The 22,148-nt window shown below is 38.8% G+C and overlaps 1 long non-coding RNA gene and 1 pseudogene across 2 annotated transcripts in view; one reads left to right on the forward strand and one right to left on the reverse strand.

Moving 5' to 3' along the window:
- The window catches only part of LOC107498718, a 378,194-nt gene that overhangs the window by 204,813 nt on the left and 151,233 nt on the right, over positions 1-22,148 (forward strand). The window lies entirely within an intron of this gene.
- LOC118607051 lies at positions 3,884-4,002 on the reverse strand (annotated as a pseudogene).

The raw sequence follows: 22,148 nt of genomic DNA on the forward strand, positions 1-22,148 counted from the left end.
ACCTCAAAACCTGTCCTAGACTGGCAAACCCTGTGGATTCCAGGGAGAGACAACCATAGGGACACTTCTCAATAACCTTCTGATTAGCTCACTGGCCAATGGGAAAACACACCCTCGCGGTCCTGTCCCCAAGACTTGGGAATGCACAGGTGCTTTAGGGGAAGCCTGCAGGGGGATGTGCAGCATCTGCTTGTGTTAATGTCCGTCCCCCTTCACTGCCCTTTCTCCGCACTCTCCCCAGCCATGCCCACGTAATAGCCACAGTCCACTAGTTATCTCCCTTTTTCCTGATAGCAATCCATTTTCAATTCTCTTCCTTCAAAGTGTTAACAGCTATATTCACATATTCAGTTCTTAGATCCCAGAGTAAATATGGCCACAGAAACAGATCTTGGGGTAACCAAGTCCAGCTTCCTCTGGTGGCAGTCATTGGAGGCACTGTGCTCCAAATGTTCCTGTGAAGGCTCGGTGATCCAAACAATGTCTATTCCACAATCCCACTAGTTTGCCCCAAATTTGGCCTTTAGTATGATGGTCTCCTTATTTATGTTCTACACGGAAGTAATAGTGCCCTTCTCTGTAAGTCCCATACCTCATTATCTGTCCTTCTCTGATAGCATTTGAAACTTTCTTGTTATATGGTTCCCTTTATGCACCTGTCTCATCTTTGTTCTTAATAATAAGCTCCTTGATTCTGAGTCCAAGGAAAAGGAAAGCCACTGAACCATGCTCTCTCTACTTTCAAATTTTCATATTCTATAGAGGTATAAAAACCACATTACAGAAACAATAACTTTTTTCCTTTCCGCTATGAAATCACTCCATTCCTTCTCTTTCGGTCTCTAGGTCCCTTTTGAAACATGGAGCGCTATTTATTCATGATTCTGTTTTCCCTTCAGGGAAGTCTTTCTTATTAATTACCTCAATAGTTAATTTAAATACTGTAGAAATTTGTTATATGTTAAAGCAGATAAAATTGTGTGTGTATGTATATGTATGTGTATATATGTGTTGGGGTTAATTTATGTGAATCTCCCTCTTAGAATAAAAGAATAGGGCTGGGCCACAGGAACTCCTTTAATTCTTGCTCCAAATGTTACTGACACAACCAAAGACCTACCTAATGCAGATGAGAAAAGACAGCGTGTGTTTCAAAGCCAGTTATGGTGCCCCACCTTCTTGTTTAGGACAGGACTGAACTTTGATCTTCTCTTTAGTGTTACTCACTGTTTATTTCTCACGAGTTTCTGTGTCTGCCCCTTTCCCAGTTCTCATCGACAACCAACACAACTTCCACCAGTTAGGTACTCCCTAAGGTCGAAAGTGATTGATGCCTCTGAAAGACCAGGGCAGGGAGATGCTTAGTTCAGAATAAACTGCCAGAATAGCTAGAGAATGTTTTAGCCAGGGAGTTTTTTGGTCTTTGGGAATGGAAATCCTTTCAAGAAAGCTCAAGTGAATAGGGGTTTATTACAGAATGAAAAAAATATCCTACAGAAACACACTTGAAGGAAAGACGGTAGGGCCTCTTAGGAACTGGAAAATCACTGGAAGATTGCATCTCTTTTCCTTGTCTCTACATCTCATTTCACCTTTCTTTATCTATAGCCCCTCTTCCTGATTTACTCATCTACTTGCAGGTGGTTACCATGGCCACTTGCCAATAGCTGTCCCATTCTCTGAGTCTATATGATCTTCCATTTCCCCTTCCCATAGTTAATTGAGGATATTCACTTCCTAAAGTGTATTTCTTGAGGTTTAACAACTATTCTCTTAGTTTTTCAGGACCTAGTAACTAGAAAATGAAATTGGAAAGTTTTGATCTCCCCAAATGTAAAAAAGGAAGAGCTGCAGTGTTTATGTTTTTCTGAGTTAAGGGCTGTGTTCTCTTCTAGGGCAGCAATTCTGTCTTGCCCTGTGATGTCTTCCCAAAGAACCCATATCACTGCATGCACCATATTGACTGATGGATTAAGTGACTGAATGAAGGCTTTGAGGTGATAATAATAGTAGTAGAAAAAGTAGGAACGACAGCAACCACAACCATTTCAGTGGCTACTTATCAGAACTCCCCAGCATTTTATATCCATTACATTACTTAATCATCACTATAATACTGTGACTATGACATTATTTTATTACATAGAGAAAAACTTAGATGATTGTTCTTTCATACTAGCAAGATAATGGATATACAGTGCCCAACTGCTAGCCAGATCAAGGTAAGTTGGGAGTCTTGCATAAGCAAAACAGTTTGCCGAACTAGTTTTTATTTATGTTAAAGTGTCTTTGCTTAAATAATCTGGTGGTCATTTCTCACTATCACTATTTATAAATTAGCATCTTTTTATCTCTGCACAAAGTATAATAGAGGCTTCAATACAAGGCTCATGTTTGTCCACGTACCCTACCAGCTGATTCAAAACAATATATAACATGTAGTCCATTAAACTGCAGGCATGGTCAGTGTCCCATAAAGGCAAAAAATGAAAAAAAGGACTTTGTGGCTAGTTATACATACAAATCAATGTGTGAGTTCCAGGAAGTTGCATAAAAACAATAATAGCAAGACCATTTTATTCTCTACACAATTAACACAAATAGATATTTAAGACCAGCATTCCAAAGTGTCCCAGTTGTTCTTAACTGGGTTTAAGTAATAAAGGAAAAGAAATTTCTCACTACCAATAAAAATATTATTTATAGTTCCCTACTCATAAAAGCTGCATTATTGATCACTGTGTTCTAGTAAATATTTTACATTTCATTACTATTTACAGTGGCATTAACAACGTTCTCCTTATGAGACTTCAATTAGAAACACACCCATTGATCATTGTACTCACTTATTTTTAAATTTTCAAAGTCTGTTGTCCACATCAGATCTCTCCAAAGTGTCTAAATCAATGTGAGGTACTGGATTAAAAAAAAAAAAAAAGTAAATTGGAAACTTGAGAGTTTTGAAGAGTGTTAAAGAATTTTAAAACACTTGAGTGTTTTAAAGTCATTTATTGGTGTCACCTGAAACTTCTAGTGGAACCTTAATCCTCTGACTTTTGCTATCTAAAAAACGTTTGAAATGGGACTAACACTTGTTTTCAAAATAATGAATTTGATCTTTTCCTTCCATCTTAACACACGTATTGTGGTAAGCTCAAAGTGTAGGAGGTATCTCTTTCCCTCTCTTCATCAGAGTAGAAAGACCAGGTCATGCTACAGAGAGCACAAGTTTTGGGTCAGATAGAGCTGGTTTTAAATCCTGAGTTTATCACTTACTAGTTTATGACCTTGGTCAAAACATTTAACCTCTTTGAGCTTCACTTTTGTCATCTATAAAATAGAGATAACAATTATCTCCCAGGGAAGTGATGAGAACTAAATAAAATAATCTAATCAAAATACCTGGCCTAACAGTCTCTCAGGAAATAGTTTTCCTCCCCCACTATATTATGTGAGATGTTATAGTCAACAGTTTTTATGGTTTGAAGAAAAAAAATTCCTATCGTTTCATGGAGAATTTTCAAGAATATATTAAAGATAACTGCTTTCTTGGTTCATACATAATGAATAGAGTTGTTTTTTCTTTGTTCCCATATTCCTCTATTTACCCTTTTGTTCATTTATTAACCAGACTTATGTTGATTGCTCATTAAATTTTGGGAATATTTCAGAAACTAATATATGGAGCTAGGTGGGGGTGGAGGTATCTCTTGATGCTGTTAACGACATTAGGAAATTTAGCTTTTTTAATTAAATAAATATGAATGTAAATATATTTTATTTATTTGTTTGTTTGTTTATGTGAGGCATTCCTTGGTTGTCCTCACAGAATGCAAGGATCTTGTCATCTTACAATCCCTTGTTTGTTTGTTTTTTTTTCTATTATCTAGAGCACCTGGTCTTCCTAGGTAGTCTCCCATCCAAGTATTAACCAGGCCTGACCCTGCTTAGCTTCTGAGATCAGTTGGGACTGGGTTTGTTCAGAGTGGCATGGCCATAGACTATAAATATAAATTTTAAATGTCTAGCTGTCACTGGCTCAAATCTGGGTAGGTGACCCAGATTTGGGAGGGGGAGGGTCATCAGTTTAAACCTCTCACTTTCGAGAATGAGTCTTGTTACCTTTGATCAGTTAGTTAGTAGTGTCCTTTGACTTCATTTTTGGTGGGATGTTTTTAGTGCTGAGGATCAAATTTCAGAAACTGATTGGAGCAAAGAGTAAGGGAAAGAGGTTCTTTTATTTTCACTATAGTAGCTGCCAAAGTTAATTACAAGGACAGTAACTTTGCAGAGTCCCCAAGTCACCATGAGAATAAATATGCTCCCTCCAAGTATAGGTCCATGTCATTTTATTTATTAATTAATACTTTTGAATGCTGTTGAGTCATTCTAAAGATGACACTACTGAAATTAATCCAGACCTTTTTGGGGAGAGTAGCTGAAATGGCCAGTAGGAAACAAAAGAAGTCACCAGTGTGCACAAGTAAAACTTGTCCTTAGCTGCATATCTATGGCTACTGTTCATAAGTGTTGAAAATGGTCTAACAGTTAGAGCAAACTCTTGAAACTAGAAAGGAGTAGAAGAATTTTATTTGTTATTCTCTGCTGTCCTACAGAACTGAGCCATTAGCTGTCATGGTTTCCTGGTCAGAGAAGGACCAGCAGTGCCTATGCTCAGGACTTTAAGAATGTTCTGCACTCTGTTGCATTCTGAAGAAACAGCTTTGAAGCACCTTGGTTTAAAAGAATAAGTCAGTTTTCCATAACTGCAAATACTTTTACAATCATTCGAGTCACAGGGCCTATTTTGGTTGAGATGTGTGACAAAAGAACCCTCTGTGGGAACTAGTTTGTTGTCCCTCTTGACTTTCACAGTCATTAATAGCACACTAAGGAGTTTGGAATGTCCTACCAGTGATTCAGCTAGGTTTCATTGTTTTCTTGATGTGGCTCTTCAACTTTAGCCTCTTTATATTTTCATTATTTAAAAGCCTTCTTCCTGAAAATTTAGATACTTCAGTTCAATATGGGCAACGTAGAAAGGTTTTTTAAATTTGGGCAAGATCCATCTACCATTTGTCAATAATTCTTGCTTATCTGAAAGAGGGAATGTTTCTATACTTTGGGACATACAAACATGAGGCACTGGAGTTGGAGGTTGGCCACTTCAAAAGCAAACATAGATTTTCTTAGAAGTGACAGGACACCTGAGAAAGTGTCCACAACCTTCAAAGTTTGATATCTTTCTTTGGTTCCTGACTGTTAGGGTCTGTCAGACTATCAGATGGGACAAACTGGCTGAGGATGAGTGTTGGTTAGATATGCAAGTCAAAGGGGGACAAGCAGGGCTCAGGTCCTAAGGACTAGAGGGTTAGGAGCCCAGGTCTGCAGCCTGGCACTGCCATTAGTTATCAGAGTGAACTGAAACACCTCGCCTCCCAGGTTTAGTGTCACTTATACAAGGGATTTAGTCTAGATGGGGGTTTGGTCAACAATAGTCCGTGGGCCACATTAGCCCACTGCCTGTTATTATAGGTCAAGTCGTACTGACATGCAGCCCTGGCCACTTATGTAGGTATTGGCTATGAGTGCTTTCCCATTACAAAGGCAGAGTTGAGCAGCTGTGACGGAGCCCTTATAGCCCCCAAAGCCCAAAATATTTACTATCTGATTCTTTACTGGGAAAGTTTGTCCAACCTTGGTCCGAAGGATTTCTATTATTCACACCCTAAACTCTGTAATTCCTCTATATCTTGAACTAATCTTCTTCTCTAAGCACAGGAGCAATGCATGTTTCTCAGTGTCTCATAAGTTGGGTCACTACTTATCTTCACTTTTAAGGCTAAAGTACATGCACTTGGCAGTAAGTGGGACTTGAAGGCTACCAATCAGATTCTCAAGGGAAAAGAAAACAAGATGGAAGGTGATGGGAAAGATGAGGACTTGAAGGAGTTTGGAGAGATGAGTGAGGAGCACTTGACATACCCTGGGTGGTGTTATGGTTGTGTGATGGGGACCGACCCACTCAGCAATGTCAATGGAATGAGGCTGGACCAGCTGGTTGGTGGAGGAGATTTCCCCTTTTGGAGATGCTACTATGATTCATATATGTGGGTTGGTGGCAAAGAAATTCTGAGTAGGGGTGGGGAAAAAGAGACAGAGAGAGGGAGGAAAGGGATGGGCAAGTTAAGACACCAAGATGAAGTAAGTATTTACCATGACCAGTGCTTTGTGCAAGGCACTATGGGGGATGCAAAGCCGATATGTAATCTCCACACTGAGAACATTTAGCTTTAAACCAGGGACTTAAAGACAAAGCAATGGCTTCTGGTAGAATGGGGGAAAGTATCATAAGAAAGGGCAGAGAAAGACAGATAGGATTAATTTTAAAGAAAAATATATAAGAAAATTCTTAAACTTTCCAAGTCCTACATATTATATCTAAATCCTAGTGAAGACTGGAAATGCTAATGATTAAAATTTCTGCTGAAAATAGGCACATTTCTCTATATTTCTCATCTTGGTAAACAAGGTCCTTCATGATCTATTTCTTACCTCTTCAGCTTCTTACCAAGGCTGAGCCAGGTTCTCTCCTTATACGTTATCTCAATATCAGGTATTTTCCCTATCATACTGCATGATAATTTCCTGTTCATGTTAAAAATTAGTTTGGATTTCCTCAGAAGCAGACCCTGAAACAAGGATTTTAAGTGTGTATAGTTTAGTTGAGAGGTAATACCTACATGAAACGAAGAAAAATACAAAACTAAACATCAGGGGAGTAGGGAAGTGAGACAGAAAAAGGAAGGAGGAAAATAAAGGAGTTTTTATGAAGAAGTTATCACTGCAGGTAGAAGGAAGGAGTTTCCCCAGGAACAGTTTAGAACATGCAAGGCAGAGTTCTTTCACCTGAGGGTGAGGTAGCTGAGGTGTTTATACGCTATGTGTAGTAGTAGCCACTGGCTGAGGGCTGCTCTCAGTGAGGGGAGGGGATGAATTCCTTTGTACTTTGGGCCTGCTGAGCAGGCATGTAGGGTGGGCTTTGGGGGTCAGAGAAAGCTCCTACTGTAAGGTTGGTGTGCTCTGAAGTGGGAAGGGCAAGAAGTTATGGAAGGGGCACTGATAGTTTCTTTTCATATCTCTTATTAAACTCTTGGATTTGTAAGGAGCTGGGGCTGGAGCAACTGAGGGTGGGGATGGTGGAGCTGAAGCAGTTGGAGCCTGGCTATGTGTCTCTCCCTTCATGGGGTTTTACTTGGGGTGGGGGGGTCTCTTCATGTGGTCTCCCTACCTGTGCTAGTCAGGGCTTTCTCTCCCAAGGCAGCTTCAGAGCCTTCAGACTCTTATCTGAATGACCAGGGATTCAAAGGCAAGTGTCCCAAGAGAATCAGGAGGAAGCTGTGTTGCCTTTTGATAACCTAGCCTCTAAAGTCACATAGCATCACTTCCCCTGTAGTGCCTGGATTCAAGGGAACACAGATGCCACTTCTCCATGGAGGGAGGGTCCAAGTCACATGTTTAGAAGAACGTGTGGAAGAGAAGATATTACTGCTCCTATCTCTAGAAAATACATTCTGCCCATGGATGTTTCAGTAACAGAACAGAGATACCTTGTAAAGCTTTTCTTCAGTGTAAATTTATACATGTAAGACTATATATGCCTCTGGATACCTATGAGTATTCCTGGGGCTCTTAACACTCAAGGCCTTTGTTCTAGCAGAAATCTCATGTCTTCCTCTACCGAAGCTATTTAGCATACCTAGAGCTCAGCCTGGCATCTGAAGTGGCTTAGGGTATGTATTAGTTCCTATTCCACCTAGGAGATATACAATAAAAAAAGAAATCTCAATCAATAGCATAGCAGATGTTATCAATAATAGAAACCACAAAGAAAAAGAATGACAGCTTCGATTAAAGTAAAATTAAAACTTCAGCACATCAAAAATACTATAAACTAAATTGTGAAAACTTACAACTCAAACATTTACAACATATGAAAAATAACTGATATTGTTACTACATGATCAATGTTTACAATTAGAAAGTAGAACTAGCCCAACAGGAAAATAAACAGGAATGTAAATAGCTAATTCTCAAAGAAGAAACACAAATTTTCCAAAATAAATGAAAACTGTGTAGTTTCTCTAACAATTTTTTTAATAAAATAATGATCATTATTTTATATTTTCCTATTAAATAAAAACAAGACACTACTTAATTTCTGCCTCTCAAATGGGTGAAGATTAAAAAGAATTACAATACTGGCGCTGGACAGAGTGTGGGGAAATGGCCTCTCACACCTCACTGGAGGGAGCATGCATCGGCACAATTTTTCTGGAACAGATGAGGAATAGACATGGAAAGCCTTTAAAAAGATATGGTTTGATCCCGCAGTTTCTTATCTGGAGGTTTATCCCGCAAAAATGCATGTGCTTCTCTAGTATTATCCCCAGCATTGTTTATACTAGAAAAATTTGGAATTGACAGCGGTGGTTAATAATTGAAAATTCTGCCACTTTAAAAATGATTATATATATTAATTCACAAATGTAAAGGTGTTCATAATATATTTTTTAAGTAAAAAGACATAGGCAGTTCATATGTCAATATAATTTTATATGTGTGTATATCTCCATATTCATATATATATAGGGAAAAAAAGGCTAAATTCTATTCACCCAAGTATCATCAGATGTTACTTCCAAAAAGTATCATTATGGATGGCCTATAATAGTCTTTTTATCGGTGTATCCTAAGATTTCTTTAAAATGAGCATATCCTTAGTATTTTTAAAAATTGTATTGTAAATATAACATTCAACCTTTTAAAATGCATTTTAAATTACACAAGAATACATGGATATAGTCTAATTGTAAAAATTCAAGTAATACAGTAAATATAAGTAAACAGTATAAATAAAAATATGATGTGTACAATCATATATTATATAACATATATAATATAAAGTAAAATCCCCCTAGATCATTAAATTATTTTCTGAAGAAAAACATTACGCAAGATTCCCTCCCTCACCTTTCATAACTTTAATAACTGCCTATTATCTCAGTTTAATGAGCCCAAGTACAAGTCAGAAAACCATATAGCAACAAAAGAGGCAAGGGCCCGGCTCACTCTGACTAGCCTGAGCAGCACGTAGAAACGCGGCTCGTCGCATTTTAACCCAGAACCTTGTGTTTTCCCCAGAAAGGCACATTATAGAGAGAGTGGAAGGGAAGACAATGTGAGGCACAGAGAGCTCCAACACAGGCCTCGATTCTGGTATTGAAAGGCTGGCCTCGTAGAAATGGTTCTGTAGGCCACGCCAAGGGAGCACTGCTTGAATGGAAACGTTAGGAATAAAAAAAAAATCTGCTTCCTGAGGCTAACGGGTGCAAGATTCAAGTCACATTTCATGTTACATTAGACCTGAGCTGTTTTATAAGGCTTTGACAAAATCAGTGCTTTTTCTGTAATGCTTTAAGAAAGCTTCCCTCTCATTTATGCCCCTGCCCCACACCTTTGCATTTACAGAGCGTACTAGGAAAAAAGGCTGTCAGTGTGAATTTCCCCTGAGTGTTTGCGTTATTGCCTGTGAAAGCATTTTAGGTTTGCTGATAAAATTATGTTTGTGCAGATAATCACTTGCTAAAAAACTTGAAAATTTTCTGCCTGATTGCAAAGGGATGACTTGAATCTCCAAGAAAACATAGGTTTGATAATCAGAATCCTCACCCGTTACTGTCTCCTGGTCCCTCACTGCACATCCAGAACACATTCAAATTTTCTACGCTTCCTTCTGTTTGAATGTGAAATGAATATAGAAGAAGAAATACTCTAGTGACAGTATTTGGAAAAAAAGAAACATTTTCGAGATGTTTCTATTACATAGCACATTACTAAGAGACATTGAGGCAGTTCAAAAGAATTAAAACACGGGTTTACAAGAATTTTGGGAAATAGTAAGCTATTAAGTGGAAAGAATTGTAAAATTATGAAGCATTTTTATTGTGTTTTGGTAGCATGAGGGAAAAGTCTATTCTTGCTTATACTATTAGGCACTTGAATCTGTTGCTTTAGCTTACTTCTCCTAGCACTACTGGCCAGACTATAATACAGTTGGCCCTTGACCAACACAGGTTTGAACAGCATGAGTCCACTTATAGGTGGATTTTTTCCCATAATTAGATGGTCGGTCTTCTGTATCCCTGGGTTTTGCATCCAAGCATTCCACCACCTGGGGATCAAAAACAGTATTTTCTATCCAAGGTTCAAAGTCCACAGAGGCAAAGGACCAACTGTATGAATTGTTCAACACCATTTTGTATAAGGAACTCACACATCTGCAGATTTTGGTATCTGCAGAGGGTCCTGAAACCAGTCCTACCCAGATACCAAGGGGTGACTGAAATTTTTGAGAAATCAAAGTTATACATGGATTTTTCACTGCACCTGGGTTGGCACCCGTGACCCCCATGTTGCCCCAGGGTCAACTGGAGTTGTTTTCAAGAATCAACTAACATTCTGCATTTTAGACAGTGTCTACGGTAGGTCCATGTTCCTTCTAACATGGCCAAAAAAAATAGTGGCTCTCCAAACCTGTCCACTGGTCTGTGTCTACATAGATCATGTAATATTTTCAAATGCCGTACTGCCTATCTGGCCCTCTGAGCAATTAGAAAGCGGCATAGTAGGAGGATAGGAGCGTGGGCTTTGGAGCAGAGACTTGGGTCAGGTGCCAGCTCTGCACTTAATGAGCTTTTTTCCTTTGAGAGAGTTCCCTAGCCTCTCTGAGTCTGTTTCCTCATCCACAAAATGGGGGTGATGATAATAACACCTGTCTCATAGAACTGAGTGAGGATTAGATGAAATCATGCATACAAAGTTTTTAATAAAGGGCCAGGTGGGTAGTGAACATTTTATAAATATTAAGTCTTAAAACCTCCTTCCCATACCATAAGATAATGGTGTCACTTCCCTGTGGTTGGCAATGCTGCCTCCCACTCCTTTATGCTTTTTGCCACTTTCTAAAAATTTTGCTCTATGAAGTATTCCCTCAGAAAATCACCCAGCCAGGCAATCTCCCCACTTCAGTTTTGCCCTGCCATTTCGTGATGTATATATCCTCTATCCCAGATAGTACACTTCACAAGGGCAGAGAATTGTATATTTGTGCACAGAAATTTGGGGAAGCATGCCCTGGACTTCTGACAGAACACAGAATTGGAGGAGTGTGGAATTAATTGTTTATAAATTTCAAAGGGCAGAGTCTCAAACAGAGATGGGAACCGAGGCCTAGAGAAGGAGAATAACCTTCCTGAGGACACGAGAGCCTCTCTTTGCTGAAACTGGACCGGGAGTCCCTCTGTGTGGCAAAGAAGTCCTATTTTGCCTCTCTGGGGCCCTCCCTCAGCTGCTGTCTCTGACCTTTTAGCTTGTTTGTCACCTATTCAGTCCACTGAAGGGTTAGATGTGTTAGCACTCATTTCTGCTTTGGAGTTTGACTCAGGGGAACTCGTCTCTATAAACGAGCCTGGCCCCATCCCAGGACCCAAGTATAAAGATTTTGGCTTGTCATTTGGTGCCTGCAGGCCTCTCAGATGATGCTGACAAATGATGCAAGAAGCTAGATGTGCAGTATGTTCTGCGTCCAAGTTCCGCAGCCATGTAGATTCTGGGATTCATGGTCAGCTCTTGGCCGTCGGTTTGGCTTGGCTTGCAGCTTGACGCCACACTGGTGCCATGTTCTGTTTGCCAATCTCTTGAATAAAGAAGGATTCAGGATAGTTTCTAGTGCTGCCAGTCAGGGCTTAAACTTTCCATCCTGCATGAGAGAGCCTTGGTCGCATAGCTCCCTTTTAAGTTAAAGTAGTCAAGTGGTTAAATATTCATGCTTTGCTTATTTCAGTATATTTAATTTATTATATATCACTTTTCTTGGGTTTTATATAAACTTTCCTGAGGACTTTTTTTTTCCAGTTTAAATTCTGGCAGAATGTTCTCTTTGCCTTGACAGAGTGTTGAATAGTTAAAGAAAATAAAAAAGTCCGCCTAGCTAAAGACATAACATCTTTTTTTTTTTCAGATTGCTCTTGTATTTTAATAAAAATGACATTATAGCCATTATCTCCATCATTAACTAATCTTCGGTGATCATTAATGTGGTGTTCAACATGAGGTGCCATTAAAACATTGCTTCATTTTATTCCCGAGGCTGGAAACCATTGTCTTCAGCCTTTCTACCCAGCATTTCCTATTTGTTTAAGATAGTAAAAGAGAGATTGTTTTTTTCCCCATCCTGGGTTATTCATTTGTCCCACTGGCAAAAATGGAATCATATCTTCTTCCTCTTGATCTTTTTACAGAGCAGGTCTTCACCGAATTCCCTTGTAACTGCCTTGGTGAGGAAGATGTGGTAAGAGGGCTATTCCTCAGGCCTGACTAGTAGGCTAACTAACGCTTCTCCTTCTAAAGCTTTCCTCATGCTTGGGTTGTGGGTACCCAAAGCACTGTGCAAATAAATATAGAGCATTATTGAGGCAGGGTCGATGCTCAGAATTCATATTGATGCAAAGGAGAATTTCCTTCCCATATCTAAAACAAAGGTATGATAACAATTGATTAGAATTCGAGAGGGTCTTTATAGGAGAGCTTCTAACTGTGGCTCTTGGAGATATATTTTTCTTTCTTTTTTTTTTTTAAAGCCATAGGGCCCTGTGGTACCCAATTTCAAAATATGTAAATAATGATCCCTTGATTATTGAGAGCTAATTAAAAATGACAGGCGTTGCTGTCCTGCCCCCACTCCCACATACGCCGTGACTTGCATTGCCTCTTGCCACCGCCCACACGGCATCTGCTAGAACCTAAAAATGAGTTTCAGTATTAGCCTAAGAAAATAACAAAACAAAGTTAGAAATTTAAATTAACTGCCAAAGAAGAAATCATATGTCACTCCTCTGCTCAAAAGCATTATATAAGCAGCAGCAGAAGAAAGAAAAAAAAGGAAGAGAGTAGGGAGGAAAAGAGGGAAGGGGAGAGAGAGGGAGAGGAAAAAGAGAGGGAGGGAGGGAGGGAGGGAGGGAGGAAGGAAGGAGGAAGGAAGGAAGGAAGGAAGGAAGGAAGGAAGGAAGGAAGGGTAGATGAATTAAGTAGAAAACTAAGAAATATACAGGAACTATATGAAGGAAATTCTGAGTTACTGTGGGACATAAAACAAGAGTTTTAATAATAGTGAATGAGGATAGGAACAAGTAAAATTTAAAAAAGATAAATTCTCTCTAAATTAATTTGTAAATTTAATGCATTTAATCCTAAATGAAAAATTTTAGAGTATTTGAAAAAAGTTATTCTAAATTTTGTATTATCTGGAAGTTTAATTAGTTAAGAATAGTTAATATATTTTTTTAAAAATTAATAAAGAGATACTTGTATTGCCAGATATGAAATTAAAGACATGATAATCAAAAAGTGTTTACTAACACAAGGATAGATTTATGAATAAAAAGAAGAAAAACCTCAGAAACAAACATAAATACTTTATATGTGATAGAGATATCTCAGACAAATAAGAAAATGATGCTATTTATCGTTTTGGGAAAACTATTTACTAGGATGTTGTATTAGTTTCCTGTGGCTGCTGTAACAAATTACTAGAAACTTGGTGATTTAGAACAACAGAACTTTATGCTCTAAATGATTTGGAGATCAGAAGTCAGAAATCAGTTTCGGTGTGCCAAAACCAAGACGTTGGCAGGGCCAGCTCCCTCTGGAAGCTCTCAGGAGAAACCTGCTCCTTGACTCTCCCAGTTTCTGGTGGCTACCGACCTTCCTTGGCTGTGGCTGCATCACTCCAAATTCTGCCTCCGTCTCCACATCTCCTTCTCCTCTTCTCTCTGTGTTAAATTTCCCTGTCTCTGAAAAAGAGACTTGTGATTAGATTTACAGACCATCCAAAATAATCTCCCCATGTCAATATCCTTAAGTTAATCACAGTTGTCAAAATCCTTCTTACTCATAAGGTAACATTTACAGGTTCTAAGTATATAGAATCTAATATCTTTTGGTGGCCATTATTCATTTTACTACAGGGGCAAATTATATTCTCATCTTACCTTATACATCAAATAAATTTATAATGCATTAAATATTTAAATAGAAGAATTTGAAGGTAAATAGGTATCTGATCTCAGAGAGAGAGAGAGAATGGCCCTTTTAAGCATGGAAGAAAAGATTGATGGTTTTGCTTATGTTGAAATCAAAAGTCTTGTATAGGTATAAAATTACTATAAACAAAAGTACAAAGAATTCACTGATTGGAAAAAGAATTTGCAAGAGACAAAAATTTTACATCATTAATGTATGAGGAGCTTTTACTAATGTATGAAGAGATTTTTAAATAAAAAAAAAGAAAAGTGGTCCAAGAACAGGGACAAGACATTTCACAAAAGAAGAAACACCAGAAGGTCAATAAACATTAAAAAAAAAAAACTTTATCCTTGTCATAATCGAAAGCAAGTTAAATATTAATAATATATCAGTTTTGGTCAACAAACTGGCAAATTATAAAAATTACAAGACACAATAATGATAAGGAAATGAGGAAATGTCTTCATTTAAGTTATTTCTCCATCTTAAGTTAATCTTACAGTCTTTCTCAAGAGCTATTTTGCAATAAATATGAAGGACCTTAAAATATGTATTTACTTGGATTCAGCAATTGTGATTTTAAATTATGGTAGTAGATGAGCAACTACACAAACAGAATTGTACATGCATACTCTTCATAACTTCATAAAGACATGGAAAAATTACAAATGATCTAATATCCCATAATAGAAGATGGGAAATATTCACAGTATGTGGTTAAATGAGAATAGCAAGTTGCAAGACTATCTGCACATCTGGTCCTCTGTGTGTGTATGTGCAAATGAAATGAGTAAAAATGTTAACAGTATCCTCATTCGAAGTAGGATTATGGGTGATATTTCCTGATATTTAAAAAATAATAACTTTTATAATGAACATGTATTACTTTTGTAATTTGGAAAGAAGAAAAGATAAATACATATATTTAAAAATTATCTACGGAATGAAACCAAATCTGCTAAACATGGCAAATACCATCTATTTCTATCCAGCTTTGCCTTTTCACCTCCTTGACCTCCCATCACCTGCCCAGTGTTGCTCTGGCAACATGAAATCTCTTGGCCTTCTCTGAATTTGTTCCTGCCTTTGTACATGTTGTTTTTTTTCTGCCTCAGATCCTCAGAGAACCCCTACCCCTCATGGAAAACCCAGCCCTGCAGGGGGGACAGAGAATCTTCATGATGCCCTGAGGGAGAATAAATCACTTTCTCTTTCTTGTTGCCATAGCTCAGTGCTCATCATCACACTGCTATTGTGTTTCTATTCTGTTTATATGTTAGGCTCTATTTCCCTTGCTGGACTGTGAGCTCAGTGCAGACGAGTCACAATCACATGGGGACCCCCAGTCCTCAAGACTAGATGTAGCTGGGGCTTAGAATGGCCCACAGAGAACCTAAAGAGAAAAAAGCCAGCCTGGCCGTAAAGCCAGCGAGGAAGGTAAGGGACAAAGTGCCCAAAGATGAAGGTCAAAGGTAACGTTTTTGCACTGATCAAATGTGAAATTTTAAATTGAACGTAATTATTTCAATCCACTGATTGATGTTGGTTGAAATGAAATCAGTACATTTTAAATTTGATGTGAGTTGTCTGCTTCTTTAGAATTTTTCAGTGTGAAGAAAGCTGTTTCGTTGTTGCTGCTCTTTTACTTATAATTGGTATGTTAAATGGTGCAGTTTTGTTTAGCATATGCTAGTCGTGTTTCAAAACAGTCTCACCTTTTTACAAAATCAGATTTCTGAGTTGTGCTGAATCATTTGCTCCGAGCGAGTCTTTGAAGATAATTAGCAACAGTTGGGGGACAGGGGTGGACAGCGTACACCTTTCCATGGAATGCAGGGACCAGGTAAGAAATAGGAACCAGTTCGTGGATTAATAAGCCTTGGGCTGGTCAGGCCACCTCTCAGAGTCATAACCCTCTCTTTGAATTTAAAAAGGAAAGTAGCTTTGGTGAAATTTGGTTGATACCACCTGCTGGGCCTGAGATGCTAGGAAGGGGAGTGAAGCTGCCTTCAAGGAGCTGGGAGAGCTAGTGGCGAAGCTGAGCGCTCAGCCAGGGAGAAGAGGGAAGATGCCATTTACTCCCGGATGCCACTAAGCAGAGAATTATCTGAGAAGGTCATGGTTGAATTTCGAATTTAAAAAAAAAAATGATGCTCTTGCTCTAGGAGTAAAGACGAGGTGCTGGGTAGCTGTGCTCTTTTTCTTTCTAGGGAGCTGAGATTCTATTAGGTGTGGTGGCACTTGGGTATGTCGGATGTGTTTTTCTCTAGGTTTTAGTTTTTATTTATTTATTTATACATCCCAAAAAGCTGAAATTTCCTGCTCCCATATAGGGAGCAGAGGACAGGGATGAGTTGGAAATACGTGCATGTCCAGAGGCAGGAATGTGTATGGAGAGACAGCGGGACTGTGAGGCTGGCTCAAGAACTAAGCAGCTGGACCTTGGGCAAGTCAAGAACCCCAGAGCTCGATTAACTTCTTGATAAGGGACTTGGACTAAAACGTTATTTTTAGAATTTTATTTTAGCAGAGGAATCTTCTTTTTCCCAAAGAAAACATTCACTTGATCTTATTTTATCAATGAAATAGATTTTTAAAAACGGAGTGATTCTAGTTGAGACAGAGAAGGGACTCATGCTCTGACTGCCAGTGTTCCCTGGCTCTCTCTCTGTCTGACACCCCAAAAGAGCCCAGACCTCAGGGACCATAGAGTGAAACTAGACAATGCCTGGACTCCTCCTCCTTCATCTCTAAGGTCATGGAGTTGTTTTTTTCCCCAGTTTTACTGAGATATAATTGCTATATAACATTGTATTAGTTTCGGTATACAACATCATGATTTGATATGTGTATATATTGTGAAAAGATTGCCATAATAAATTTAGGTAACATTCATCACCTCACAAAGATACAATTTTTTTTTCCTCATGATGAGAACTTTTTGGATCTACTTTCAATATACAATAGAGTCTGGTTAGCTGTAGTCATCATACTATACACTACATCCCAGAACTTTCTTGTTTGTACCTTTTGATCACCTTCAACCCTCTGTTTCTGACAACCACTAATCTGTTCTTTGTATCTGAGTTCATTTTCTTTTAAGATTCCACATATAAATGAGATCGTATAGTATTTGTCTTTCTCTGATTTATTTTACTTGCCATAACGCCCTCAAGATCCATTCATGCTTTCAGAGTCCTTTCCTTCCTCCCACTACTTGCAGACTCCTCAACTCAGCCGGCAGGGCTGTGATTCACTCCTCCTATCTCCCTTGTCCCTCTCCTGATCATATCTGTCCTTTCTTGTTCATCCTTCTCTATCTCGTCCAACAGGAATCTGTCAGCTTCTCATTCTGCTTCAGTTTTATTTCATTTTACCCATTACAACCTCATTAACTCTGTAACTGTCCCAGGCATGTAACAATGGCTGAGTATAAGATCCATGGTTTTCTTCTTTTTAAAGTGGGTATTGAGAAAGAGTTGGGATGCGATCACAAACACTTAACAGCTGAATAGCCTCTCTTTACAACTTCTCTCCTCACTAGTGATTCTAATGTTCCATTCTAAGAACTCCCTCCCTGCCTCTTTCTTTAACTTAAATCATTAAAAACTGACAATATATGACCAGACCCCGGGGTCTAAAGCACTGTGCAGGATTCCCTTTTGAGGAGGTATTTTTATGCTTATTTCTTCTTCATTGTGTATCTCTTTTTCTTTTCCTATTTCCTCATCACTAGCCATTCCTGGACCACTTCCCACTACCCTAACATTTTTGTGCCAAGGCAGATGGTTGAGAGTAAAGGGTCTCCCTGTTTCTGTTGATGCTAATGGGGCTTTTTGAAAAAGCCCCGGGGTCTTCCAAAAGGACTCATCAGGCTTCGTGTGGAGACAGGCGGACCCCTGAAGGAGATAACTCCCAAGGTGATGCAGGTCTTAGCTGAGGTCCTTCAATTATCATTTGGGTGTAGATGTGGCTCTGAGGCTAAAAGTACAGACCTTCCTGCAACTTACCTGTGTCCTCTATGACTGGGGCTTTCTCAGGCACAGTCGATACAGGCTTAAGTTCTTTTTGGCTCCACATGAAAGAGAAACATGATCTCTACTCCTACTTCAGAATTACTCTGTGTTTTCCTAATCACTGTGCCCATGTTTCTTACCTTTGATATGTGAGGATTCATTTCCTTAGTGTTATGTACTCCTCTGGTGCCATAGTCCCTGCTGTGACCTCTACACATGCACACACACATTCACACTCACAACTCTTGGGAGAAAACACCACATTGCCTGGCTTTTGACAAAGCCAGGATCCCACAGAGTGTGTCCTCTATTCACTGCTTGCCAACAAACCTGACCTTTTGGCAGCTGCAAACCAACCACAGATCTTTGCTTTTCCCCCCTCTTCACTGGCAGGGCCATTTGTAAAGGTGAATGACAGAGGGCTTTCTAACATGCTGCTGGTGAGTGTGAGTATGTATGAGTGTGTATGTGTGTGAGAGAGACAGAGAGACAGATAAAAACAGAGAGACAGAGACAGAGAGACTGTATCTTCCAGGCATCACTCAGCTGGGTCTGTATCTGTATAACTCATTAGCTGCTTACAGAATCATCAGGGCTGGGGAACCAGTTCTACCTCATTGTCGGACTGTGCACGTGCTGCAGATTGCATTCACCCAGCATCTTTGTTCCTTCCTTTCTCCTTCTCATCAGGTACTTGTCCCTTGGGCTGAAACCTAGACTTGGCCTTGGCCAGACGAGACATGGAGGGAGCCCAGGACCAAGGTCAGATGATCTTGTCCAAATCTGGCACTGTTGGAAGAGTCAGAAAAAGGATCATGACTGAGTGGTTATTGGCATATAGATTTTGGACTCAGTTGTCTGAATGTAAATCCTGAAACTGGCTTCTACCAGCTGTGTGACCTAGAACACTTTACTTAATTTCTCTGTGCCTCAGTCTCTTCATTTATAAAATGGTGATTATAATACTAGTGCCTCCTCATGGGGCTTTTGTGAGAGCTGAGATAGTTATCATATGTCTTCTTTATAGTCAGTTTTGTAGAAGCACTTGCTGTTTGTTATTCGTAGAAACAATGGGAATAATCCTGTGCCGTTGCACAAAGCAAAGGCCCTGTTATTACTAGTTGTGTGGATTTGGGGTGCACTAGCCTCTCTGAATCTTATTTTCCCCATTTGTAAGATGGGGAAGAAATTAGTGCCCCCACCAGGCTGTGCCTTATCATCAAGCACAAATGTGTCTGTTTGAAACGGAAATCTGTAGTTGATCATGTCTTTGCTGCTGAAGATGCTGCCCGGCTCCACGTGCCTTGCTCTATGAACTTTAAAGGTGTGGACCCAAACATCCCAAATATTTAAAATTCAAGAAGGACCAAAAAAATAAAGGAAATTTATTAATCGTTCTTTGTTGCCATATGTTGTGTATCCCAAAGAGTTCAAGAGAAACTTGCCTCCTCTGGATTCGTGCACATCAGATTGTTCCAAAGGGACCTGCCTTGGCAACCTCAGGAAAGCTAATCAGCTGGCTGGATTTTGAGGAGCAGAGGAATGCCGGGCAGATGTGGGATGCACGATGGAACCAAACCTACTGATTTTTTCATTCCTGATTCTGCCACTTCTCTGCTGTGTAACCTTTGGAGTGTTACTTAACTTATTTGGGTCTGAGTTTTCTTCTCAAAAGGAAGATTAAGTCAGATATCATAAAAGAGTGTGGTGCGGAGTAGACAATCTGCAAATGTTCATTCCTTTCTCTTGGAAAAAAAATTGGCATCTGAGTTTCTCAGGCCAACCAAACTTTGGATCTGGGTTGGCACTTGGGGTATGGTTTATGAGATATGTGAAAACATTGTGTGATTTAAAATGTCCAAAGGTATTATAAAATAATAATAATGTATATATATATTTAAAAACCAGCCGAGTTGATAGTGGGCTTTCTAGAATTGAATTTTGATAATGCTCCCACAATTGCATACTTTATTTTTCAACCTAGTAGTAGTCCAACATCTTAAATTATGAAGCAAATTACTATATATAATAATCTTGTTACCATTTTAGATGAGATGACTACCTAAAGGATACAGAATAGCCTTAGAATGAGTACTTGTCTGCATGTAATTTGGAAAGATGAAATAAAGATAAATCTAAGAGGGCCATAACCAACAGCCTGGGGGTGGATGTGCAGGTTCTCTGATGTAGCCTCTTCTGGTATATTCTGGGAATTGCTGTGGGATTGTGGGTGGAATTGCTGGGAGCCTAATGGTTCAGGTAAATTCTCACCTCCCAAGCTCTGAAAGATTCTGTCCTGGGAGGCATCTTTAACTGTTGGTCATACTCCTTGGAAAGCCACCTACTTTTCCAACTCCTCCTGGGTTTCTACGCTGGCATCTTGAATCTAACAAGTTCAAAATCAAACTAGTAATCTCCTCTGCTCCAACTGGTTCCCTCAGAGCATTCCAGATCTTAGTAAATGGCAACCCCACGCCCTTGATAACTTGAAGTGATCTTTGAATCTTCTCTAACATTCATACTTCACTTCCAATCATCAGCAAATCTCTTTGGCTCTACCTTCAAACTATGTCTGAAATCTGACCACTTCCCCTGTCATTCCCTGATCCAAGCCACCACTCTCTCACCTAGGTTAGTGCATGTAATCTCCTAACTCGTCTCCTTGATTCTGCCCTTGATGTCCTACCAAAGTCAGAGCATATCACTCTGTTTGGAATCATCTGGTGACTCCCCATCTTACTCAGAGTAAAACCCAAGCCAGTACATTGTCCTAAAAGCCCCAATCAATCTGGCTTCCACAATCTTCCCCCTCTGACTCTATTTCCTAATCTCCCTCCCATCCTTGCTCTGCCCTGCCCCAATGGTCTTCTTACTATTCCTCCAACAAGATGTCTAAGCCCAGAATTCCAGATTGTTCTCTTTAAACCTTACTTGGTGATTTTAATTTTACTGGGCACATTAGGTCCTAAAACTTGGGGGTAATATTTTTAATAATCCCCCTAAAACAGAACTCAAACTCTGTTCCCTCAGCCTACATGCATTATTCCTTTCTCTGAATTCCTAGAGCACTTTTATTTTAGGAATCCTATAATTTGATGACTGATTTATACTCTGCCTGAGTACAAATTGGGTTACTTGTATTTTAATTACTGACTTATAAGAGTTCTTTATGTATTCTAGACACAAGCCCATTATCACTTATATAATTTGCAAATATTTTCTCCCATTCATTGCAGCTCTCTTAATTTTCACTATGGTATCCTTTGAAGCACAAAAGTGCTTTAATTTTAATATAGTCCAATTTATCTACTTTTTTTTCTGTCGTCACTTTGCCTTACCCAAGGTCACAAAGATTTCTTCAAGATTTTCTTTTAAGAATTTTATAATTTTAGCTTTTAAATTTAGGTCTATAATCCATTTGGAGTTAATTTTTTTGTATGTTATGAGGAAGGAAGCTAACATCATTCTTTTACATGTATATGTTTAGTTTTGCCAGTACTATTGAAAAGACTATTGTTTTTCCATTGAATTTTCTTGGCACTCTTGTCAAAAAACAATTGACCATAAATGTGAGGGTGTTATTTCTTGACTATTCTATTCATGTATATGTTTATCTTTATGCCATTAACACTTTTTTGATTACTGTAGATTTGTAGTAAGTTTTGAAATCAGAAATTTTGAGTCCTCCTACTTTGTTCTTCCTTTTCAAGATTGTTTTGGCCATCATGGGTCCCTTGATTTCCACACAAATTTTAAGATTAGTTTCTCAGTTTCTACACAGGAGCCGACTGTGATTTTGCCAAGGATAGCATTGAATTTATAGATCAATTAGGGGAGTATTGCTATTTCAATAATATTAGATCTTCGGGTCCCTGAATATGTGCCATCTTTCCTTTTTTTTTTAGGTCTTTAATTTCTTTCAATAATGTTTCATAGTTTTCAGAATATAAGTTTTGTACTTCTTTTGTTAAATTTATTACCAAATAT

This window comes from Rousettus aegyptiacus, unplaced genomic scaffold (assembly GCF_014176215.1).
Source record: "Rousettus aegyptiacus isolate mRouAeg1 unplaced genomic scaffold, mRouAeg1.p scaffold_m13_p_8, whole genome shotgun sequence".
Lineage (NCBI taxonomy): Eukaryota > Metazoa > Chordata > Mammalia > Chiroptera > Pteropodidae > Rousettus > Rousettus aegyptiacus.